This window comes from Trachypithecus francoisi, unplaced genomic scaffold (genome assembly GCF_009764315.1).
Source record: "Trachypithecus francoisi isolate TF-2019V2 unplaced genomic scaffold, Tfra_2.0 Lachesis_group8, whole genome shotgun sequence".
In the NCBI taxonomy this organism is placed as follows: Eukaryota; Metazoa; Chordata; class Mammalia; order Primates; family Cercopithecidae; genus Trachypithecus; species Trachypithecus francoisi.
In genome coordinates this window covers 48,722,507-48,747,694 of record NW_022681473.1, presented here as the reverse complement: position 1 = coordinate 48,747,694, position 25,188 = coordinate 48,722,507, and the positions used below count along the sequence as shown (strand labels likewise).

General features: G+C 35.9%; 1 protein-coding gene across 29 annotated transcripts in view; it reads right to left on the bottom strand.

The window, feature by feature from the left end:
* SOX6 (SRY-box transcription factor 6) overlaps positions 1-25,188 on the bottom strand; it is a 692,888-nt gene that overhangs the window by 412,541 nt on the left and 255,159 nt on the right. For 8 of the 29 annotated variants that reach the window (XM_033206914.1, XM_033206917.1, XM_033206913.1 and 5 more), the window contains exon 1: positions 24,949-25,106. The exons of 7 other annotated variants lie outside the window; for them this stretch is intronic. The gene's annotated coding sequence lies outside the window, so the exon portion shown is untranslated. Of the gene's footprint in view, positions 1-24,948; positions 25,111-25,188 lie in introns of those variants that run through there. 14 more of the 29 variants (XM_033206893.1, XM_033206907.1, XM_033206906.1 and 11 more) reach the window with 4 other exon arrangements.

Sequence of the window (25,188 nt, the reverse complement as noted above, 5' to 3'; positions counted from 1 at the left end):
CATGAACTTATGCTCAAATAATTGGTCTAGAAAGAACACCTAAATAGAAGTGTTTGGAGAAATTATCTAGAAGACAGGCCATAAGAGGGAAAGAAATTAGCAGGATTTTTTTCAATACGCTTCCTTTCAAGTGGTACATACTTTGCCACTGTGTTCTGAAGGAAACAGAATCATGGTTTGACCTGAAAGAGCAAGAAAAGAAAACCCCTTTTCTCTGGCCTCAATTCTTTATCTGTACAATGAGGTATGTTTCTAACACTGAAATCTTATTAGCCTATGACTCTAAGGCAATCCTAATAGGAGAAATACTAAAATTGGCTGGTGAACCAGAGAAGTTGCCAGTTCTGTGTCTACTACCTCTTTTATTTAGCCTACAAATATTTACTGACTACCTGCACTGTGTCAAGTACTATACTGACTGCCAGACAGACATACAGAGGCATATAAATAAGACAGCAACTTCCAGTAGTTCCATGTCTAGCAAGAAATACAAATGGAAAATAAATCATTGCAAAGTGATGTGATAAGTAACCAGGTACTAGAGAGATATATTGTAGGAGCCCAGAAGAAGGAACAAATACCTCATTATTTAAGGGATCAGAGACATTACAGAAGACTCACTTAACTGGGTTCTCAGAATGAGGAGAAGTTTGTCTGGTGGAAATTAAAAAAAAAAAAAAAATGGACATTCCAAGACATGCAAGGGCTGGGACATATAAAAGAATATGGTTACATTCCAAGAAGAGGAAGAACTTTGAAGTGACTGAACTATGGAGTGCATGGTGGGAAGTAGCAGGAAAAATATCTAGTAAGACAGAATGACAACAGATTGGAAAGGATTTCAAATGCAATTCAAAATAGTTTGAGTTTTATCCTCTGGGAAATAGGAAATCATTGGATTAACCCATGGAGCAGTAGGTCTGAATTTCCCTTATGAAAAAAAAAATCTCTAGTGGCCTTAGGAAGGATGACTTATTCAAAAGGTTGTATATATGTTTATGCTCCTGTCATTTGTATTTATGTGTGCCCACCTGTCCTTTTCTTATCTTGTCCTTAGTGTTCTGCTTGACATGTGATACTGACCAGTTCCTCTACCTCTACATTCTTTCAAGTCTCTGTTTTAAGTCCCTACAACTGCCACTGATAAATGTTGAAATAAGGTAGATGAAGCGAGTAGGGAAGGAAGAGGAGGAAATAATATGAATAATCACAAAGGAAATATCAAAGAAGAGAGAAGTTATACTAATAAATATAGTAATGTAATGGCTAATGGTATTGAGTGCATACTATGTGACAAGCTCATTATGCTTCACAGTACCTCATTAAATCTCAAAACAACCCCACAACAAAGCTACCAATGTATCCCCATTTGTGGATAACCTAAGTGAGGCTTAGAAGTGGTTAAGTAATTTGACTATGGTTATAAAGCAAATGAGAGAGAAGAGATTCAAGTGAGTCCTGTCTGACTCCAAATCCCATGCTTTTAACTTTTATACTATACTTCTAATGATATCAGTTACTGAATGTTAGCCATGTGTCAAAAACTATCCTAGCTGCTTTGCACAGGCTACCTCTAAGACCTACAACAACCTAAAAAAGTAAATATCATTGTCCCCATTTCACAGAAGAGAAGGGAGACTGAGTAGCTGATCCAAAGTTGTACAACTAGTAAGAGGCATCACCAGAGTTTGGGTGGTGATGCCTAGTCTGTTTGGATGCACCCTTTCCACTACATTATGATGTGTATACATTCTGATTCTTTCCTTCCTTCCCTGCAAAACTCTTCCCCATCTCTACATTTCCAGATATTACCTTCAAGGTTCAGCTAATATCTTACTTCTTCCAGAAGCCTGTCTGCAAAATATTGGTTCACCATTGCATTCCTATCACAATTATTTGTGTAACATTCATTTAATCTTATCAAAATAGATACGTATTTATTTCCTCCTATATGTTTATGTTCTATATCCCCAGTCAACTCCATAGTGCCTGTAGCAGGCTCCTCAGACAAGAAGTACTGTCGAAACATATCTTACACTACTCAGCCTCTAGAAGGGGACAAGAATTGTGTCATAACACTTTGTATCCCCCAAGATAACTGGCAGAAACCTAAGTATATAGTAGGGCTTAATAAATAATGTGTGGAATGACTCCAATATACTCTAAAAGTAAGAAGTTTTTGGCCAGGTACGGTGGCTCATGCCTGTAATCCCAGGACTTTGGGAGGCTGAGGCAGGCAGATCACAAGGTCAGGAGATCGAGACCATCCTGGCTAACATGGTGAAACCCCGTCTCTACTAAAAATACAAAAACTTGGCCAGGCATGGTGGCGGGTGCCTGTAGTCCCAGCTACTCAGGAGGCTGAGGCAGGAGAATGGTGTGAACCTGGGAGGCAGAGCTTGAAGTGAGCCAAAATCATGCCACTGCACTCCAGCCTGGTCAACAGAGCAAGACTCCATCTCAAAAAGAAAAAAAAAAAAAGAAGAAGTTTTCAAAAATAATATTAGCAACAGCTAACTCTCCCTGTATGTATGGAGACTTTATATATATTCAATCCTTATAAAAGCCAGTAACTTAGTTACTATTGTTATCTTCTTTTTACAGAGGAAACTCTGTAAAATCAAAAAAATTAAGTGACTTGTTCAAGGTCATGCAGCCAATAAGGATGGCAGAGTCAAGATTCAAGCCCATGCAGTCTTACTTCAGAGTCAGCATTCTTTTGACTACTTTACAATAAAACCTTCACTCAACAGATATTGTAATAAAACCTTCACTCAATAGATGTTGTTCCAAGATTAAACAACTCTCTCATCTTAGAAAAAAATTGTAAATTCACACATTACTTCTGTTATAAACACTGGAAAAGATAGAAAGAAGAGTCTGTCTGCATAGAGTAGAAAACCAGAGTAGTGGGTACAAAAGTGCTAGGGAACATAATAAGAAAAGAAAATTGAGAAGTATTTCTCTTACAAAAAATTAGTGTGTGCCATTTTTGCATAATTTTCTGTGATTTATGAAGCATCCATGCCAACTTCCTCTCAATACACCAAATTAGATAGCATACCTCCGAGTGAGCAACCATTGTTAAGCAAACACCCTGAAACCCTACCCCAGAAACATGTAATCCTGAACCAGTGAAATACAACCACCTCTGCACTGACACACAACAGTTGTTTAGGGTGTCCAAGGAATGGCCTGAAGATAGGAAAAATTGGAAAACTGAATACCAATTTCCAAATCTTTTAAACTTTATTAAGCTGTTGTGAAATTCATGGAAAAGAAATGTAAGATATATCTCTAGTTTTAAATGGCAACAAGAAATTTTTGATAACTTCAAAATCATGAAAAATAGAGGTAAGTGATGTATGCTTGTATGTAATTCATAATTTATAATTTGCAAGGCCTTATCCTGTACATTATTTCTTTCAATTCACATAATAATTTGGTGAGATCAATAGTATTATCATCTCTACAGAATCAGCCTCTACAAATGAAGCTTAGAGAAGATAATTTCCCACAGTTGTTCAGGTAGGAAGTGGTGACACCTAAAATCCCAGTCCTCTAAAACAAAGCCCCTTCCCTTGTATCATGTGATTCCTCTCATAGAAGAAAAGGGAAATAACAGTATCTTGTGTTACAGAGGGGGAAAAGTAACAGTGATTGCAAAATGGACAACGACTAAAACATTGGAATGACAGGCTTCATCTCTCTTTCTCTACTCTTTTAAGGAATCTCCACATTTCCCCTTTGAAAGTAAAACAAATAAACTAAGGGGTACAAGTAATAAAAAAAAGACCCTCCCAGTTGCTTTCCATCCCCATGTTGCCTAACTTCACTCCTCCACTCTCTGAACCTTGTAGAACAATCACAGTAACATGGTACCACCATAGCTGTGTGATAGACACTCAAAAAAGCCCCATGACTCAATTCAGAGAAAATGCCAAAGGAAAGCCTGAGAAAACCTAGAAGTCAGACACTTCATTGCAGAGGCAGCCATTGTGAAAATGGCCACACAGGATACACCTGTGATACCTCTGGTCATAGAGATCTTTCTAAGTCTGGTACTATGCCGGTAACATACAAACATATGGTTCCAGAGATGGTTTCACTGTTCTTCTTTCATTAATTCATTTGGTAAATACACATATGTATATGCCTGACACTGTTCTAGCTGCTGAGGATAAAGCAGTGAACAAGGTAAAACACCTGCCCTTATATACTTGCATTCTAAGCCAAATTAAACCACCTATAAGATTTCTTCCAACTCTAAGATTCTTAAAGTGCAAATGTCCCTGGTAGAAAGACAATTTGAGCATTTAAAGGAAAGGGACCACCTTCTAGCTTCAGCATCTAGCATAATGCTTAGCACTCAATAAAGGTTTTTGAGTAAATGGAGAAAACAACTTTATAGATTGAGCTTTCCTTAATCTGAAAATGCTCCAAAATCTGAAAATTTTTGAGCTCTGACACAATGGCCAAAAGACATGTTCACTGAAGCATTTTAGATTTTTAGATTTTCAGAAGAGGGATGTTCAATCCAGTATCTGCAAATATTCCAAAATCCTCCCAAAAAAGTCTGAAATTTGAAGCACTTCTGATCCCAAGCATTTTGGATATGAGATACTCAACCTGTATTAAAGATGTAGAAACAGATTTAGTTGGTTAAATAAATCACGATGGTAGGTGGTAGGGCTAAGAACTATGTCCTGTCAGAGTGCTATTCTAGGAACACCTTATAATTTTGATAAAAATAGGTTAAAACTTTATTTTTAAAGACTACTTGGTTACTGAAAGTCAGTTCCCCAACAGTTAGTCTCTGCATCTTTGCTTATCTGTGTACTTATTAGCACCATACAATTTAACACTTAGTTTTTCTCTAATTGGCATCAAGAAATAAGATTTGAACGAGCTTAAAGATTTAAAAAAAAAAAAAAAAAAGTACCTCAGACGTTATCTGGCTCCAGCCTCTCACTTTTCAGATGAGGGAACTAACCAGATGAGCATGGAAATTTGCCTGAAGTCCCACAACTAACCCATGGCAGACCTAGCACAAAAACCTAAGTCTTCTGACACTTAGCCAGATGTTCTTTTCCATCACCACACCGTCTCTTCTAACTTCCTTAATGGTAGGAACTATTTGTTCAATGTTTTAGGTATTTCCACGAGCACGCAGAAAGTATATAATGCTACTGGCATATTATATTACCCAACAAATTAACTATAAAGAATTTTATTTTTCAAACCTGACCCTTCCTCCTCCCTGAAACTTCTCTATTTCAGTTGGGCTAGAAAATTTGTAACAGCTTTTGAAGGAAGATCCTGGCCTAAAAGATTCCAGCAGGAATTTGCTAAGCTTAATGCAGAACAAGAATAACTATCTCAACATTCTTTTACCAGAAAAAAAGAAAAAAAAAATGTCAGGGCTTACAGGATAAGCCCCTTCCAATTAGGTTTTTCCAAAAAATAACTTAGTAGCTCAAAGACTTGCATTTTCAGGAAAAGAGCCTATCTACTAGCCTAGCTGAAAGGAAATCTTCCTGAGCTGCACTTACAAACTTGATCTACTCTCCAGCCAGGCCTCCCTCAAAGAGGTGTCAGAGATTATGCAGGAGCACTAAATTGAGAGCAACCAGACTGTTCTGGTTCTGTCACTTATAAGTTTTGACATTGGGCAAAATCACTTATCCTCCTTTTGTTTATTTTACCCATCTGTAAAATAGGGATAATAATATTTACCCTGTTTACCTCACAAGGTAATGAAGTAAAACACATGAGCAAATGGTCATAACATCAATTTGAAAAGTATAAAACACCATACAAATGTAAGGTAGAGCAATTAATCATTAATATTATCACTCAGAATGACTATGTATTTCAGAGGCCAGGAAGCTATCTTGTAAATCCAGTAAGAAAAGGGCAGAGGCCATGTGACATAGCAGAAATATCAAAACTTTGGAGTCAGACAACTATAGATATGAATTCAGATTCTGTGACTTTGACAAGCTGTTCAAATTATTTAAGCCTCAATTTTCCCACCTGTAAAATTGGGATAGTACTACTGTGGAACTACTATAAAGAACAAGTAACACATACTTTTTTCTAGCCATTATCCACAGTTTTGCTTTCTGCAGTTTCTGTTACACACAGTCAACCAAAGTCCAAAAATAGGTGACTATAGCACAATAATATATTTTAAGAGACACATTCACATAATTTTTATTACAGTATATTTTTTAATTGTTCTATTTAATTGTTGTTGTTATTCATCTCTCACTATACCTAATTTATAAATTAAACTTTACCATAGGGTTGTGTGTATAGGAGAAAAACAGAGTATGGATACGGTTCAGTACTATCTGTGGTTTCAGTCATCCACTGAAGGTCTTGAAACACATTCCCCATCAGATATACAGGAAAGTATTGTGTGTGTGTATGTGTGTGTGTGTGTGTGTGCACGCATTTGTGTGTGTGTGTGTATGTATCTTGTATGGTATAAAATAGTAATTATTATTATCATAAATAAATTTCCTCTTCTAGAGGACTTAGAACTTCAGGGTTTTATCAGGCATTCCACCATGTAAACAGTTTTAATATCTATGATGTAAACCCCACCAACCACAAAAACAACATTCTTGACCACCATAGTAAAAAAAAATCAGATGTTAATTAACCAGCATATTACAAATCAGGCCAGAGTTTAGGAGCCAGTTCTATCAATGGGTATTTTCTCAGTCACTCAGACAAACTGTTGTGCTTATTTCAAATCCAGTGTACTGAGGCTTTCTTTGTGACTGGATTGTTGGACTGCTGCCTGCATTTCTGTCTTCTGTGAAAATGCCAAATGTATAGAAATTTCAGTCACCAGATTAGATGCTCATCTTAACAATATATTATGCTGTTTGGAGTCATGTTGACATCCTGTTGATGATGTTCATGACTTTTTATGCCTTCATTTTGTTCTTTGGTTTAACTAAAAAGTAAAAAGCTCTTAGACTAATGAATTCAAACTCTTCAGACATAGTGCTGCTTCCCTTCCATGAGAAAAGGATATATTTCTGGTTGCAGACATATGTGGCACAGACATGAGATCACAGCTTTAAGCTTAATAGAAGAACATAACAATCTATTCACTGTTTACACTTTAGCACAAAGGGCAGCTGGAAATCACAACCAGCCATATGCAGTACCGAACAAGTGGTCATGACTTTATTAATAAAGCCAAGAATTAACAAATAAGATTCTGGGAATGGTACAGTGAGGGACAGGAGTCTCTCACCCCAGGCCCCTCGAAGTACTAGGCATAGGGCCCAGGCTATTGTCGAGAATATCCTTTGGGATTAGACTATTCTCTCTGCCAGGATTTCATTTGCCATCTTTCATATTTCCCAGTTCTCCCATACAGTGTTTAATCAGCTGCTGGTTGGAAAGGGCTCCCTATTCTTCTTGCATCCTGACATCCTGAAAAGGGAGCAAGTTATAAAATTATCTACATGTAACTGAAACAAATTGCACATATAGATATGTTTTTGTACCATAAAAAACTATTTCAAGTAGAGAAAAATATGCAAATAATCTCTCACTTAATCCTTCCCAGTCTATGACAGGTATGAGTAATATTATCTACAATCTATAATGATAACCGATATTGAGAAAGGCTTAAGGACACTGAAAGCAAATTGTAGAACAAAGATTTAAACCCAGGTCAAATTCCATGTTTTCACCATTCAATAACCACCACAGAGAACTAATTACTTGATAATCCATAGCCTATCATCACAATTACTTTCTTTCTGCACTGAGATATATACAAATTTACTAGGAAAACTCACTACTCAAAGTGAACCACTGTTTAACACTGAAGCATTTCTTACATACATAAGTACCACAATTTACTAATTTTCTATCTGGTCCCTTCACTTCCTTTCCATATCTAACAGATACTGTCACGTGATAAATTTGTGACCCAAATATGAACATCGTAACACAAGTGTAAAAGCATAAAACCATCAAAACATGTATAAGCCTTCATCAAAGTGAATAAACTCTATTAGGTCAGCAGAAATAAAATAATCAATAACTCTTATAAAGATAACTACACCCCCTAAATCTATAAAAATTTAAAAAATTTAAGATGCTGCTCATATAGATGGTACAGATATCTGATATTTGCTAGAATAACTAGTTCATCCAAAGCGAAGTTTATTCAAGTATAATGGGTAAAGAAGAAAAATCTAAATCTACAGGTTAGCTCCTCAGACTAGGTCTAAATATAGTTTAGATTTTGAGAAAGCACATTTTGCTTTTATGTGTGTTCTAATTTTGGTTTTGTTCTGTTTCTGAAACAGAAGTAAAGTTGCGTGTTTTGAACTACACAGTCTTTTTATTAGAATTATCACTTTCAGGCTAAATATATCTTCAGTTTTCAATTGGGTCCAAATGAAGACTGTATTCAGAAAAACAAGAGCAGAGGAAAGAACAAGGTTCCAAATGCACCCTCCCTCACACCATGCTAGGCTAGAAGAGACAGTATATATACTGAGATCTTTAATGATGCCACTGGTGGCCCAAGTCATTCACATACTTGTTACACAAAGCGTAACCACATTTTCACCCTTGGGGCTTAAAGGAAAGACTCTGCTCCCAAAGTACAGACAGTAGTGTAGTATCCACAGTATGAAGCAAAAGGAAGAAAGAGAATACCCCAGTGAAGTGCAAGATTTATCTCAGATAACTTCCCCCAGACTTATAAATCACCTTGGAAGACTGCTCTCAATCTCACCCTCAGCTTAGATCCATCACAAAATAAATGCATGATTTACAAATTCTAGGAGCTTATCACCACAACAGTGTGAATCAAAATGGTGCAATGGCTAAAATTTCCAATGGACTAAACACCAATAATAGAATAAAAAGAAACTGTTATCTAGCACCTTGAAGTTTGTATATATACAAATAATGCACGTACATTATAAAAGTAACTTTTCTAAAAAGTATTACATCTAATACAGTAGGGAAAGTCTTCACTTATCATTAATGGGTTCTTGGAAACTGAAACTTTATATAAAACAACCTATAACAAACCCAATTTTTTAATCATAGTTATAACAAATCATTACTAATCTCATTATTCAGGGACTTCCTGTATATCTTTTCACTTAAAAGTCTCGGCTTCCATGAACTTATTGATGATGTTAAGTGAGGACTTACTGTAGTCTCTTACTTGTCTATTGGCCACAAAATAATTCTTCAATTGACTAGCACTCCCATTACGTTTTGCAAATTATAGCAGACAACAAAGACATAGCAAAAAGAGCACTGAACATAATAAAACTGCAATGAACTATAGGTCTCTAGTCTGTTTCTCCCTAATATCTAGATTTATTTAAAGTTCAGATTAAAGAGGGAAAAGATCAGCCTAGCTAACATAGCAAAACCCCATCTCTACAAAAAATACAAATGTTGGTCGGGCACGGTGGCACACACCTGCAGTCCCAGCTACTCAGAAGGCTGAGGCAGGTGAATCATTTGAGCCCAGGAGGTTGAGGCTGCAGTGAGCCGCAATCTTACCACTGCACTCCAGCTTAAGTGAAAGGGTGAGACCCTGTCTCAAAATAATAATAATAATAATAATAAAAGAATTAAAAAGTGTCTTTTCAACAAATGGTGCTTGGAAAACTATATATCTACATATTTAAAAACTGAAGTTTAACTCTTATGTTTAATTATATTTTTCAAATTAATTGAAAATGAATCAAAAACAAAAGCTAAATATATAAAACTCTGAGAAGAAACCTTAGAGGAAACTGTCGTGACATTGAAGATTTCTTAAATATGACACAAGAAACAAAAGAAAATCAGATAATTGAATTTCATCAAATTAAAAACTTTTGTGCATCAAAGTAAACTATCAAGAAAATGAAAAGGCAACCTAGAGAATGGGAGAAACTTTTGCAAATCATATATCTAATAATGGGTGAGAATATAGCATATATTTAAAAACTGCCACAACTCAACAACAACAAAAACAACAACCTGATTCAACAATGAGCAAAAAATGTGAATACATTTTTCTCCAAAGAATGTATATAGGCCAAGCGCTGTGGCTTATGCCTGTAATTCCATCATTGAGGGAGGCAGAGGTGGGAGAATAGCTTGAGGAATTCAAGACTAGCCTGGGCAACATAGCGAGACTCTGTTCTCCACAAAAAGGAAACCAACCAAACAAAAAAGAATATATACAAATGACAATAAACATATGAAAAGATGTTCAAGATCATCAGTCATTAGGCAAAGCAAATCAAAACAGTGAGATACCACCTCATGTCCATTAGAATGGCTATTACTTAAAAAAATGAAAAATAACATTTGCCCCACCTACAGCTAACTCCCTATTCAAGTCATTGCTCAAATGTCATATTCTCAATGAGTTCTTCTCTGATCATCCTATTTAATATTGTTGCTTTCCACCAGTCTTCCTTATCCTAATCTCTATTTTTTTCTTTTTCTATAGCATTCATAAACTCCTAACATACTATATAATATACTTACTTGTTATTGTTGTCTGTTCCATGAGAACTGAAAAGTATTTGTTTTATTCACTAATATATTTTAAGTACAAGAATCAATTAACTAGTTTCTCACTTGGAGATAGAAAAGAGTTTAAAAGTGTTGTAAACCAAATCATTCTTTAATCAGTTCTTATCCTCTTCAACACCAAATATTATCTTCCATTTATCATGAACAAATAACCAAAATACAGTGGCTTAAAATGTAGTGTTCCATGTTACTAATTATTTCAGTAGAATGAGGTCTCAAAATTTTATTCATGCCCTAACATTCACAGTGTATATGCCAGTTATTCACTTATTGTCTCTTGATTCCCACATCACTCTTCAATTTTCTGCCTTGTGATGCTGGGGCACTATATTTTCCAGACTTCATTGCCAGCTGCTTTCTGGTTAGGTTCTGCCAATGAGAGAGACTAGTAAGAAATTAGAACATGGGAAGAGACAAGGGACTTCCTTCCTCTAACTACTGTCCATCATCCCTTCAGCAGCAAAAGACACTTATGGCTGTACCATTTATATTTCTACCAGCAATGGCTTCTTTCAGTCCTCCCAATACCAGCTGCCTAAGCCCCTCAGAAGTACCAGCACAAGCTGGCCACCATCCTCTCAGTGATTACAGCATAAGTCATGCCATGTTCTCCTCAGTGGTCTGAACAGAAGTCATGCAGCACATCCTTCCCATCAAAAGTCCAAGCCCCAATCACAAGCTTTTCCAAGCTTGTGGGTTTAAGTAACACAAATTTTTCCATTTTGTTCCATCAGCCCCATGGCTGGTAGCTGCTCCCTACAGTTGTTAAGATCTGGGTTACCTCAGCCTCCTTTTTTTTGCTTTTTTAGTTTTCCAATGCCTATGTAACAAATTCCTTCAATGAAATCCCATGTATTTGAACTACTTATCATGTTTTTTGTCCTGACTAGACATGGCTGTATCTGGTAGAGTATAACACTTCAGGCAGACCAAAAGATTGACAGCAGAATAAATTTATAACTTTGTCCCTTAGAATTTATATAATTCAGATTTGTTATATTATCTCAACCAAAGAGTTATAAAATAGATCTTTAAAATAGAACCAAAAAATGGATTGAGAACCAGAAGTGCTATGTTCATATCTGTACACTCTCATAGAATTTATCTCCAACCCATTCCTCTCTCTTGCCTACTCCATATCTCCATTTGGATGTTTAACATGCATCTCAAACTTAACATGTCCAGAACTAAGCTTTTGATATTCCCTCTAAACCCTGTACCTTCCAAAGCCTTTCCTATCTTGCTTGTAACTCCATCCTTAGCTTCTCAGGCCAGAATCCTAGGGTCATCCTTGATTCCTTTCTTTCTATCATCCAACAAATCCAGTCTGTCAGAAAGTCCTGTGAGTTCTTCATTCAACATATATTCAGAATATAACCACTTCTCACTACTTCCACTACTACTCAAAGCCACCAAGAACTCTCACTTAGGTTACTGCAATAGCCTCTTAAGTGGTCACCTTGTTTCTACTCTTTTGCATCCCTATAATTTATTCCCAGCAACAACCAAAACGATCCTTTTAAAATAAACATGAGTCAGATCATACCACTTGTTTGCTCAAAATGTTCTAATGGCTCCCCATCTCCCACAGAGTAAAAGTCAAATCCTCACAACCACCTGCACATTCCTATCTAACCTAGCCCCTGCCATTTTTCTGACTTCATTTCCTATTATTTCCCCCTTCACTCACTTGTCTCCAGCCACTCTGATCTCATCCCTCCCTGTACCTTGAACATACCACGTACACTTCTACCTCAGAGTCTGCACTGGCCCCTCCCTTGGCCTGGAATGCTCTTCCCCCAGATATCTGCATGGTTTCCTTTCTCTGTTACCTCAAGTTTTTAGGAAAAAATTTTATTCTCAATGATGCCCTCCCTGACTATCCTATTTAAAGTTGCACATACACCTCCACCCTGGGTGCTTCCTATCCCCCTTTCTTGTTTTATTTTCTCCATAGCATTTATCTTCTACCTTGCTTTATAATAATTTACTTGTTCTTTTTCTTAATAAATTGCCTGTTTCCCTCCGCTAGAATGTAAATTCCTTGAGGGCAGAGATTTCTGTTTCGATCACTGATGTATCTCCAATCCCCAGCTGGTGCCTAGCACATACTAAGTGCTCAGTAAACACTTGTTGAATAAAATTCCAAACTCCAAAGCACCAAAGAATAATGAGTATGTGTACATAGACACACTATGTGATACATGTTGCATGTGTATAAATATTATCTTGCCTTTATTCTAAAGTGTAAAATTGTATTTCAAACTCTAATACTATAGTATTACTACACCAAAATTACTATGTGCCTTTGTTCTTACGGATCACATGAGATCAGGTGTAGAATTTTCTACTTCTGGCATCATGTTGGCACTCAAAACATTTTAGATTTCGAAGCGTTTCAGATTTTGGATTTTCAGATTAGGGTTGCTCACCCTGTAATACATTTAAAGAACTTTAGCACAATGGCTAGGTCATAGATAATACTCAGTATATGTTAGCTAATATTATTATAAAAGGCACCTAATATTTGTTAAATGACAGGCAAAACCTCCAAACTCAGCATTTTATACTGCTTTAATTTGTTTACATTGTGAGTGTACTGAAAGCAAGAATCATATTTTATGCTTCTTTTGTATCTGGCATCGTATTGAACATATTAGTTCAATAAATAATTGATTTGTTTATTGATTGATTAATGACATATATTGTTAAATCTACTAAAAGTATAGATCGTGAAAGCCAGGTAACTCAAGATGACCAGAATAAATAAAACAGGACTTAAGAAAAGCAAATTGTTCAATTCTGCCTCCTCATCACACTAACTAGGTATGATACTAAAGTACACCAAATACTTATTTATAATATGCAATATACATATGTACATTTTCTAGTAGAAAAGGAATAATGATAAATTAATGGCATAGGAATAAAAGACAAAAAGAAAGAAAAAGTAGAGACAGAGGGCAGACTTTAAAATTGTGGAGTCAACTAATCAAGGTTGCTAGAAGTCACCAGGGAGAGTAAAGCACTAACAAAGACTTCAGTTGAGAGTAAAGGGTGGGACTTTGTTGGAAAGGCCACTTCTCCAAAACACCATTCACAGATAAGCCCAGTTGAGTGACAGCTATAATAACTGACTCCAAAAGAAGTATACAGTTAACCACTGGTCACAAGAAGCTAGAACACTGATTTTTCACAGGAGAGGAACTGCAGAAGAATTTAAATAAAAGCAAAGTAATAAGAAAATAAAATCATCGGCCGGGCGCGGTGGCTCAAGCCTGTAATCCCAGCACTTTGGGAGGCCGAGATGGGCGGATCACGAGGTCAGGAGATCGAGACCATCCTGGCTAACACAGTGAAACCCCGTCTCTACTAAAAATACAAAAACTAGCCGGGCGAGGTGGCGGGCGCTTGTAGTCCCAGCTACTCGGGAGGCTGAGGCAGGAGAATGGCGTGAACCCGGGAGGCGGAGCTTGCAGTGAGCTGAGATCCGGCCACTGCACTCCAGCCTGGGCGACAGAGCGAGACTCCGTCTCAAAAAAAAAAAAAGAAAAGAAAATCATCATTAACCACCCTTGAGATGTTGATGGAGAGAGCCAGTAGAGATTAGTCAATTTGTTATCACCATCTGGACACCTGTATGGAATGACTGGAACTGAAAGATCCTTAGAAAAAAAGTAAAACTAAGGTTCTGATATAAAAATATGACTTCATTTACACGAATCCCTGCCCATCACTTTGAAGACATTTCATGTTTTGTCCTCATGCCATAAAAGTTCACACTAGTTAATGCAAACTATGCTCATACATATGATATAACCATTTTTTTCACAAAGGTAATTTCATGGTATGTAGATATATTTAGGTAGAAAGAATCATGAGAAGAAACATTGGCATTGTACAGAATGTTATTCCTAATAGTGTGTTAGTATATGAATATGTATACATCTATAAGCAACAGTGCACAAAAATAAATAAAATTTCATCATAAAACTGTGGTTATGGCAAAACTATCTCAACTTTTTGTTCCTAATATATTTTCATCCTTCACAGGCAGAATGACAACCACAAAGGACAATTCACGATATGCAGTTCTGTATTTCTACAAAATGTAAAGCAGTAAATTCTAGACACAGGCCTAAAACAGAGATGTGGCAGCAGTCAATTCAAGCAAACGGGTCCTTATTCAGTTTCTGTCCTACTGTTTCAGGTGCCTTCCTTTACCTCACTCTTCCTTTCACACTTTGTTTTGTTCCTTGGGTCTAACTTCCTTCTTGGTGTTACTCTTTCACTACTAAATAAACTTAGACTTCTACTCTATTAGATAGTTCTTTTTTTTTTTTTTCCATACTCCTCAATGTACTTTTTATTTTTTTTTCTTTTTTCTTTTTTTATTATACTTTAAGTTCTAGGGTACATGTGCATGACGTTTATATCATGTATAACTCCCCAATGCAATCCCTCCCTCCTCCCCCCTCCCCATGATAGGCCCCAGTGTGTGATGTTCCCCTTCCCGAGTCCAAGTGATGTCATTGTTCAGTTCCCACCTATGAGTGAGAACATGCGGTGTTTGGTTTTCTCTTCTTGTGATAGTTTGCTAAGAATGATGGTTTCCAGCTGCATCCATGTCCCTACAGAGGACGCAAACTCATCCTTTTTTATGGCTGCATAGTATTCCATGGTGTATATGTGCCACATTTTCTTAATCCAGTCTGTCACAGATGGACATTTGGGTTGATTCCAAGTCTTTGCTATTGTGAATAGTGCCGCAATAAACATACGTGTGCATGTGTCTTTGTAGTAGAGTAATTTATAATCCTTTAGGTATATACCCAGTAGTGGGATGGCTGGGTCATATGGTACATCTAGTTCTAGATCCTTGAGGAATCGCCATACTGTTTTCCATAATGGTTGAACTAGTTTACAATCCCACCAACAGTGTAAAAGTGTTCCTATTTCTCCACATCCTCTCCAACACCTGTTGTTTCCTGACTTCTTAATGATTGCCATTCTAACTGGTGTGAGATGGTATCTCATTGTGGTTTTGATTTGCATTTCTCTGATGGCCAGTGATGATGAGCATTTTTTCATGTGTCTGTTGGCGGTATGAATGTCTTCTTTTGAGAAATGTCTGTTCATATCCTTTGCCCACTTTTTGATGGGGTTGTTTGTTTTTTTCTTGTATATTTGTTTGAGTTCTTTGTAGATTCTGGATATTAGCCCTTTGTCAGATGAGTAGGTTGCAAAACTTTTCTCCCATTCTGTAGGTTGCCTGTTCACTCTGATGGTGTTTCTTTAGCTGTGCAAAAGCTCTTTAGTTTAATTAGATCCCATGTGTCAATTTTTGCTTTTGCTGCCGTTGCTTTTGGTGTTTTAGACATGAAGTCCTTGCCCATGCCTATGTCCTGAATGGTACTACCTAGATTTTCTTCTAGGGTTTTTATGGTATTAGGTCTAACATTTAAGTCTCTAATCCATCTTGAATTAATTTTCGTATAAGGGGTAAGGAAAGGATCCAGTTTCAGCTTTCTACTTATGGCTAGCCAATTTTCCCAGCACCATTTATTAAATAGGGAATCCTTTCCCCATTTCTTGTTTCTCTCAGGTTTGTCAAAGATCAGATGGCTGTAGATGTGTGGTATTATTTCTGAGGACTCTGTTCTGTTCCATTGGTCTATACCTCTGTTGTGGTACCAGTACCATGCTGTTTTGGTTACTGTAGCCTTGTAGTATAGTTTGAAGTCAGGTAGCGTGACGCCTCCAGCTTTGTCCTTTTCACTTAGGATTGTCTTGGCAATGCGGGCTCTTTTTTGGTTCCATATGAACTTTAAAGCCGTTTTTTCCAATTCTGTGAAGAAAGTCATTGGTAGCTTGATGGGGATAGCATTGAATCTATAAATCACCTTGGGCAGTATGGCCATTTTCACGATATTGATTCCACCGACCCCACAGAAATACAAACAACCATCAGAGAATACTATAAATGCCTCTACGCAAATCAACTAGAAAATCTAGAAGAAATGGATAATTTCCTGGACACTTACACTCTCCCAAGACTAAACCAGGAAGAAGTTGAATCCCTGAATAGACCAATAGCAGGCTCTGAAATTGAGGCAACAATTAATAGCCTACCCACCAAAAAAAGTCCAGGACCAGATGGATTCACAGATAGTTCTTATCATCTATAACATCTTCCCTTACTGCTCTAGAAACAGTAAATCTTGCAAGTAAGTGATGCAATATCACACCGGAGAATTTAATTTATAGGTTTCTGTAAGTTCCAGAGATACAATCATACCCAGGTATTGTCAATTTTCTAGAGCAAAAGTGTGTAGGTTTTCTGGTTGATTACTTAACTCTAATCCTTAAGAATAAAAGTAAACAAGAAATACATTGAATAAACACATATGTGTATACATATTATATGTTCTGAACATTATTAGGTCATAACCATGCTGAAATGAAAAGAAAGGGGGAGGGAGGGAGGGAGGGAGGGAGGAAAGAAGGGAAGGAGGGAGGGAGGGAAGGAGGAGAAGGGGAAGGGAAGAAGGAAGGAAGCTAACTTATCTTGATTAATACAGAAATGTAGCCCTTACTATAGCTAATAAATACTCAAGGCTGTGCATCACTGACCCATCTTTAACTCAGTACAGTTACTATGGCTTCCATGCTGATATTATCACAAAATATTATGCTATATCATAAAGCCAAATCTTTCTTTCTCTGAATTACCTTATGTGCCTCTTCATTATTCAGAACATCCTGGACTGCATAGGAACTGAACTGGGAATTACCTCTTACGAAACACTGAAAACCCCATGGAAGTCCACCCGAAAAATAAGGAAATCTGTAAAACCTATTCCAAATGTTTTCATTGTCAGGAACTCAAATCTTTTTTAGCTCATTACAATCTCTGGTAATTATAACATATATATATATAACATATATAATATAACTTTTAGTTATATTTTCACTAATTCACAGGTCTGCAGTTTTCTTTCTAACCCTTCTGCATTCTTAAGATTCAGAGTTATTCAGATAAAATGATGGCAATGCATTTCAAAGTAATTCTAAAAATTAACTTCTACAGCTATGCAATTGGTATTTCAAATATCACACATGGAACACATTTTAAACAGAAAAAAATTAATATTAATGTCATTATCCTTTTCTCCTATTTAGCACTCTTAGAGTCTTATTTAAGAAACACATGCCACAATATGATTCAAATACTTTAAGTAATAAAAATGTTAAAAACATGTGGTGAGGTTTCTTTGTAATAAAAAAAAACAAACACTCACGTGGCAAAAAGAATTACGTGTGTGTCATACCCATTCTATGCTGTATTCTCTAAGGCAATGTTCTATACCACATAAAATCCAAGAAACAATAAAATAAAATTGTCTTTGAAAGCCAGACAAACACTTAAATAGGAAAGAGCAGGTCCATTTTTATTCCTTTCATATTCATATTCTCTCTCTCCCATCTCACTCTCCAAACTTCTCTCCATGATCATCTTTGTTATTATTGATGTTTCTATATTTTCTATCACTGTTTTAAGAAAAGGACACAACCACAGTCCAAATTCATAAAATGAAAGTCAAACTTGATGCAACACTATGCCTATTAGCAACTTTTAAGAATGGAACTTCAAAATAAAGCATCATCTAACAACAACAAAAAAAAACATATTGCTGCCATTAGGCGTTATATGAAAAAATAGGTACAAGTTCCACCAACTCATGTAACAAAAAAGAAGCCTCAGAAGTTTACTATTATTAACTAACACTTCAAAGCTTTTTCAAACTTTCTGGCCCACACCAATTAATTTGCCACCCTACCCATTCATACAAAAGTTACACATATTATTAAACAGAATAATGACATCTTCTCATCACACCTAATCTCTCCAATTGAAATCAGATTTTTTGCATCACTGAACCAGAGAGGTTGTTACAACCGAAATGAAAGTGAGGCCTAGAGAGTTTAAACACTTTGTTTAAGTAATTAGTTACAAATTAGTAGCAGAGTTAAAATTAGAACCCAGTTCTCCAAACTCCAAAACACCAATCCAGATCTTGAAACTTCAAAGCACTAAGTGTCGTACATTAAAAAAAGAGAAGAAATTGTCCTGGTCCTAAAGAATTCACTAAAACTCTAAAGTTGCATATTTCTGTGGTGAATATTATTTGGTCACAGTAATGGAGGTAATTGAAGAGCTAATGCAAACACATTTTTTTTAAAGATTTGACTAATCCCAAATAATTTAAAGAGCTAATGCACACCCAGCAATCCCATTACGGGGTATAAACCCAAAGGATATAAATCCTTCTGCTATAAAGACACATGCACACGTATGTTTGTTGCAGCACTACTCACAATAGCAAAGACTTGGAACCAACCCAAATGCCCATCAATGATAGACTGCATAAAGAAAATGTGGCACATGCCGGGCGCGGTGGCTCAAGCCTGTAATCCCAGCACTTTGGGAGGCTGAGAAGGGCGGATCACAAGGTCAGGAGATCGAGACCATCCTGGCTAACACGGTGAAACCCCGTCTCTACTAAAAAATACAAAAAACTAGCCGGGCGAGGTGGTGGGCGCCTGTAGTCCCAGCTACTCGGGAGGCTGAGGCAGGAGAATGGCGTAAACCCGGGAGGTGGAGCTTGCAGTGAGCTGAGATCCGGCCACTGCACTCTAGCCTGGGCGACAGAGCGAGACTCCGTCTCAAAAAAAAAAAGAAAATGTGGCACATATACACCATGGAATACTATGCAGCCATAAAAAAAGGATGAGTTCGGCCGGGCGCGGTGGCTCAAGCCTGTAATCCCAGCACTTTGGGAGGCCGAGACGGGCGGATCACGAGGTCAGGAGATCGAGACCATCCTGGCTAACACGGTGAAACCCCGTCTCTACTAAAAAAAATACAAAAAACTAGCCGGGCGTGGTGGCGGGCGCCTGTAGTCCCAGCTACTCGGGAGGCTGAGGCAGGAGAATGGCGTGAACCCGGGAGGTGGAGCTTGCAGTGAGCTGAGATCCGGCCACTGCACTCCAGCCCCGGTGGCAGAGCAAGGCTCCGTCTCAAAAAAAAAAAAAAAAAAAAAAAAAAAAAAAAAGGATGAGTTCATGTCCTTTGAAAGAACATGGATGAAGCTAGAAACCATCATTCTCAGCAAACTAACACAGGGACAGAAAACCAAACACCGCATGTTCTCACTCATAAGTGGGAGTTGAACAATGAGAACACATGGACACAGGGAGGGAAACATCACACAATGAGACCTGCCGGGGAGTAGGGGGCTAGGGGAGGGATAACATTAGGAGAAATACCTAATGTAGATGACGGGTTGATGGGTGCAGCAAACCACCATGGCATGTGTAACAAACCTATACGTTCTGCACATGTATCCCAGAACTTAAAGTATTATAATAATAATAATTAAAACAATTTGGCTAATCCCAAATAATTTCTGTAAACATGTGGCATACCTAACGTGATTTATTTTCTTCCTGGATTTATACCTTCTAAATTAGATTGGCTTAAGGTCAATATTAAAATAAACTTGCATTCCAAAACACTAGCAAGGAGTGGGAGTAGAAATGATAGTGGAAATAGAGAGAGAGAGGCATCCAGAATTAAAAGATGCTAGCTGCCAAAGAAAAGTCATCCTAGAATTAGAAAATTGTTGTACTCAATCCTCAAGACATAATCCATGCATGTTTGATAGAGTTAGCTATAATTATAAGTGAAATCCTTTGCCTACTTCCTCTACACTCCTGCCTTTAAATGGCTAAAGCCTCCTTTCAGAAGATGGGTACCAGGAATACAGGAAGAGGAAGCATATGCAAATTGAGTTTTAAAATCATAGCACTCTTGCTGACAGTAAGAATTTCACATGATCTCTGTAAGGTTAAAGTAAGAATATGAGGGAAGAATTCCTCATGGTCATCACTGAAACTCATGACTACATTCTGCAGATCCAGCACAGATCAACTTAAATTTCCCCCAGGCAACTGTTGAAAATGGGGAAAACCTACTGCACTACTGATAGAACATTTAGACTTCAGAACTGACAACTGTATATGTTTAAAGACTCAATAAATATAAGAAAAGAGAAGGGAGATAAGGGAAGGGAAAAGAGAGAATTGGGGTGACAGAGAATATATGAAGTAGAAGAGAGGGAAAAAGAAAACAAAAAAAGAAAGAAGGGAATATTAAGGAGTGCTATCTCAGGAAATGGAAATCTCATAAAGCAACCTACAAAGGAATCTTTTATTTTTTTAAAAAAAGTCAAGTTGTTAGTTACAGAGTTATTGAAGATGTTGGTATTTGTTTCCAGACAAGGAAGATTTCAATTTTAAAATATAGTGATAAAAACTATATCATCAGGATTGAGCCTTATTCTCTTCTTCAGTAGTATATATACTGAATCAAGAGAAGGAAAAAGAGGAAGACTAAAAAGTGAGTAAGTAGATAAATAAAAACTGCAGGAACCAGGGTAAAGCCCTTTGTTAATTAGCTTCTTACTGTACAACTACTCAAAACTGTAATGTTAGTTTTCCTTATTTATATCTCAGTTCCCAGGTATGCAAGGACAAAAATTAATCAATGTGAATTTTCTTCTCCACCAGAAATCGCCACTTTAAGCCAGTTAATAGTATGAGGAGTGAGGTTGTTCATGCTAGGTACCACTGAAAATATTTTGTCACAGAAAGAACTAAAATCAAATGGACATAGAAACTATATAGGCTACCAACATTTGTTTTTATCAAAAGAGGGGAACAAGTAATTTCACTATACAAAAAAAGAGAAACAATTTTAGAAAAAAAATCCACTTGAAGACATTATTCTAAAGTAATATTTATGGTTTTCTTTTCATTGTTATTATTATCTGGTTCCTGCACATGTGACTCTGCCCAAGCATGTAGAAAAACATTTCCATTGATTGTGTTAATATCTATAGCAGAAGAGTCAGGATTTTACTAGAAATTCAACAAATTCTATGTATCTTTTACCTCCTCCATACCCAGAAAATACAAACAAGCATTTTAAAAGTAAAAATGTTTCTTTTGCCATGAGATATTAATTTCAAAAGCATTAGAAATTGGAACTGCATCATACCATGAGGAGACAAATAAGCTGATCAAGACACTACGGTTTCAAATTGTTGGGCGGAGCATAAATTGGTGCATCCTTTCAGGAAGGCAACTTGGCAAAGTGTATCAAAACCAGTAAAAATTCTCTTTGAACTAGCTATCTAGGAATTTACTCCACAGATATCATCATAATAGTGTTCAAAAATTTATATGTTAAATATGTTCATTAAAGTATTACTCATGATAGAGAAAACATCAAAACAACCTAAATGTTCAACACTTAGTAAGTACTAACACATTTAACATTTATTCAACAAACACATGCTGAGGCTTACTATGTGCTAGGTATTGTGGATTCATTAAATTAAAAATGAGTCCTTAAAGTAAAATACAATGCATCCTGAGATTTTGTCATAAGATCCCAAATTGTTTTACAAATTTAGTATAATTATATTAAAATCACAGAGATTTGGAAGTGGGGGTAGGGGGAAAGACTTGATAAAATGACTCAAAAGTTCATGTGAAAAAACAAATACTTAAGAATAACCAAGATAATTTTAAATGAGAATAATTCAACTAAAAAGTATACAAAATATGACTAATTAAAATTTGCCAAATGAACGGACAGATCAATTAAAGAAGTTAAGAAATAGACTCAAATATCCCTATAACGAAAATTATGGTGTTTAAAAGATGAATGATATGACTAATATTGTTGAGATAATTGGTTCTTCATATCTTAATTGCATATCACACAACAAAATAAATTCTAGATAGATTAGAAAAATTAAAGGTAAAAAAATAACATTATAATAAAATATATGTGACCATTTACATAATGTTAGATGGGAAAGACATTTCTAAAAATGGTTCTAAAGGCAGAAATCAAAAATAAAACTTTAGATTTCATGAGAGAGATTTGATTCTCTAAAACTTTTAATTAAACAAACTGATAAAATTGAAAAAAGTCTAAATCATACATGACAAAGGGTTACTATTTTAGCATATAAAGACCTCTTATAAATCAATACAAATTAATTGCCCATTAGAATAATGCACAATACTTTGTGATAGGCTATTCTAAATATTTTTTATATATATTCATGAATTTCATCCTTGCAACAGACCTATGACATAAGTAATATTATTATTCCCACTTTACAGACAAGGAAACTGAGACACTGAGAAATTAAGTAAATGCTCAAGTTTACAGAGCTGTTAAGTAACGATGATACAGCCAAGATTCAAACCCTGTCATCAACAATCTGACTCCAAAATCTACACTACCTCTCAAAGGTTATGAGTAAAAAATTTATTTTTCAAAAAAGAATGCAAGCTGGGCACAGTGGTTCATGCCTGTAATCCCAACACTTTGCGAGGCTGAGGCGGGTGGATCACCTGAGGCTGGGAGTTGGAGACCAGCCTGACCAACATGGAAAAACCCCATCTCTGCTAAAAAGACAAAATTCGCCAGGCATGGTGGCGCATGCCTGTAATCCCAGCTATTTGGGAGGCTGAGGCAGGAGAATCGCTTGAACCCAGGAGGCGGAGGTTGTAGTAAGTAGAGATTGTGCCATTGCACTCCAGCCTGATCAACAAGAGTAAAACTCCATCTCAAAAAAAGAAAAAAAAATGCAAATAAATGAAGAAATATTCCATTTCACTACTAATGAAAGAAATGCAAATTATACTAAAAATAAGATGCCATTTTCTACTTGTCATATTGACAATGGTTAAAAATAATAATAATAATAATAATGTGTCAGAGTGGATGAGGAAAAATCAGTACTCTTATACACTGTTGACAAGAGTAAACTAGTCAACTTTCCTGGAGGGCATTTTGGCAATATGAATCAAATTCCTTTAAAAAGGGATTACCCAACAATCCATTTTTAAGAATTTAAACTAAAGAAATAATTACAGATGTGTGCAAAGATTTAGCTACAAAGGAGTTTACTGCAACATTGTTAATAATAATGGAGAATCAAAAATAACCTTACCTATAGATGACCAGCTAAGTTATGAAATGGCCACAATAGAATAGTCTGCAACCATTAAAATTAATAATGTAAAACAACAGGTGGTATCATAGAAACTGTAAATTATATACCATTAAATTATAAAATAGATTATAAAACATTTGATACCATATGATCTCATTTTTGTTTAAATATACATATATATGCACATTAGATAGATAGGCACAGACATAAAATCTTCAATACAAAAAGTGTGTATACCTTAATATAAAATGAAAAGGTTTTTTTGTTTATTTTTATATGTATTGCCTAAATTTCTTATATATAATATCTATTACTTTTATAGTAAATAAAAAGTTCATTTTAAAAAGAAAAGTTAGGCAGGAGAAGAGAATTTGATGCCATAGGGAAATGCTCACACGTTAACTTTTTTAAAGTAGTTTGCAAAACAGCATGTGCAATAAGATCCCATTTTTCCTTTAAAAAATATGTGTATCTAAATAGAAAAACGTCAAGGATATAATTAGTATAAACATTCTGAGGTATCTCTAAATGTCATTACAGAGCTTTTATAATTTATTTTTTATATTTTCCAATTTTTTCCAATAACCATAGTTTGGTTTTTTAATCAGAAAAAATGTAATAAGAAAGACTGTATTTACTCTTTTATCTAAATCCACTCTACCAACTAATTGTTTAACAAGTTCATAATTACGGCTAAACGTAAAAAAAAAAAAAAAAAAACATAGTAACTTCTTACTGCCAAAACAGACACAAATAAGTATGACAGTTTTTCTAAGAAAAGCAAATCTCATAAATGTATTGGTATATTCTATCCAACCAATTCCAAATTTAATTTAATGATGAAACCTGTCAACTATATCAAGTTGCAAATGAGACATAAAAAGCAATCAAGCAAATACTAACAGATAGGTAGATAAAATAAGACAATTGAAAAATAGTTAAACAGATGATAAAAATAATGTACTGACACTGGTCACCAATATAGCAAGACAAAAAAATAAATGAACAGGAATCAATTAATTGGCAGTGTGGCACTGCCAAAAGTCCCAGCTCTGATTTCTAAACATATGATCTTGAGCAAGCCAAATAATCTCTCCAAGTTTTAGATTCCTTGTCTTTAAACTTACAGTAAAAAAATAAATAAATAGATTATTTGGCTCTATAATTACAGAAAAAATTGATACAAATGTAAAGAATTTCCATATGATTAAGCTAATATAAACCCTAGAATACCTCCAAAATTAGTACTTACTTAATTAAACACAGACGAAGATGGTAATGCCACGAGACAAAAAGAGAATTTTAGAAGGAAAGAAAGAAAATGAGAAGAGAGAAAAGAGCTGACATCCTTGATAGTGAAGAATTTCTGCAATAGGGAATCAAGGCCCAGGAAAACTCAGTAGTTTTTTCTTATTCCAGAAAAAGAACTGGGGACCAAATTTCTCAATTTTGGCTGCTAGCCTCCAGCCTAACTAATCACCCAGTTGCACTT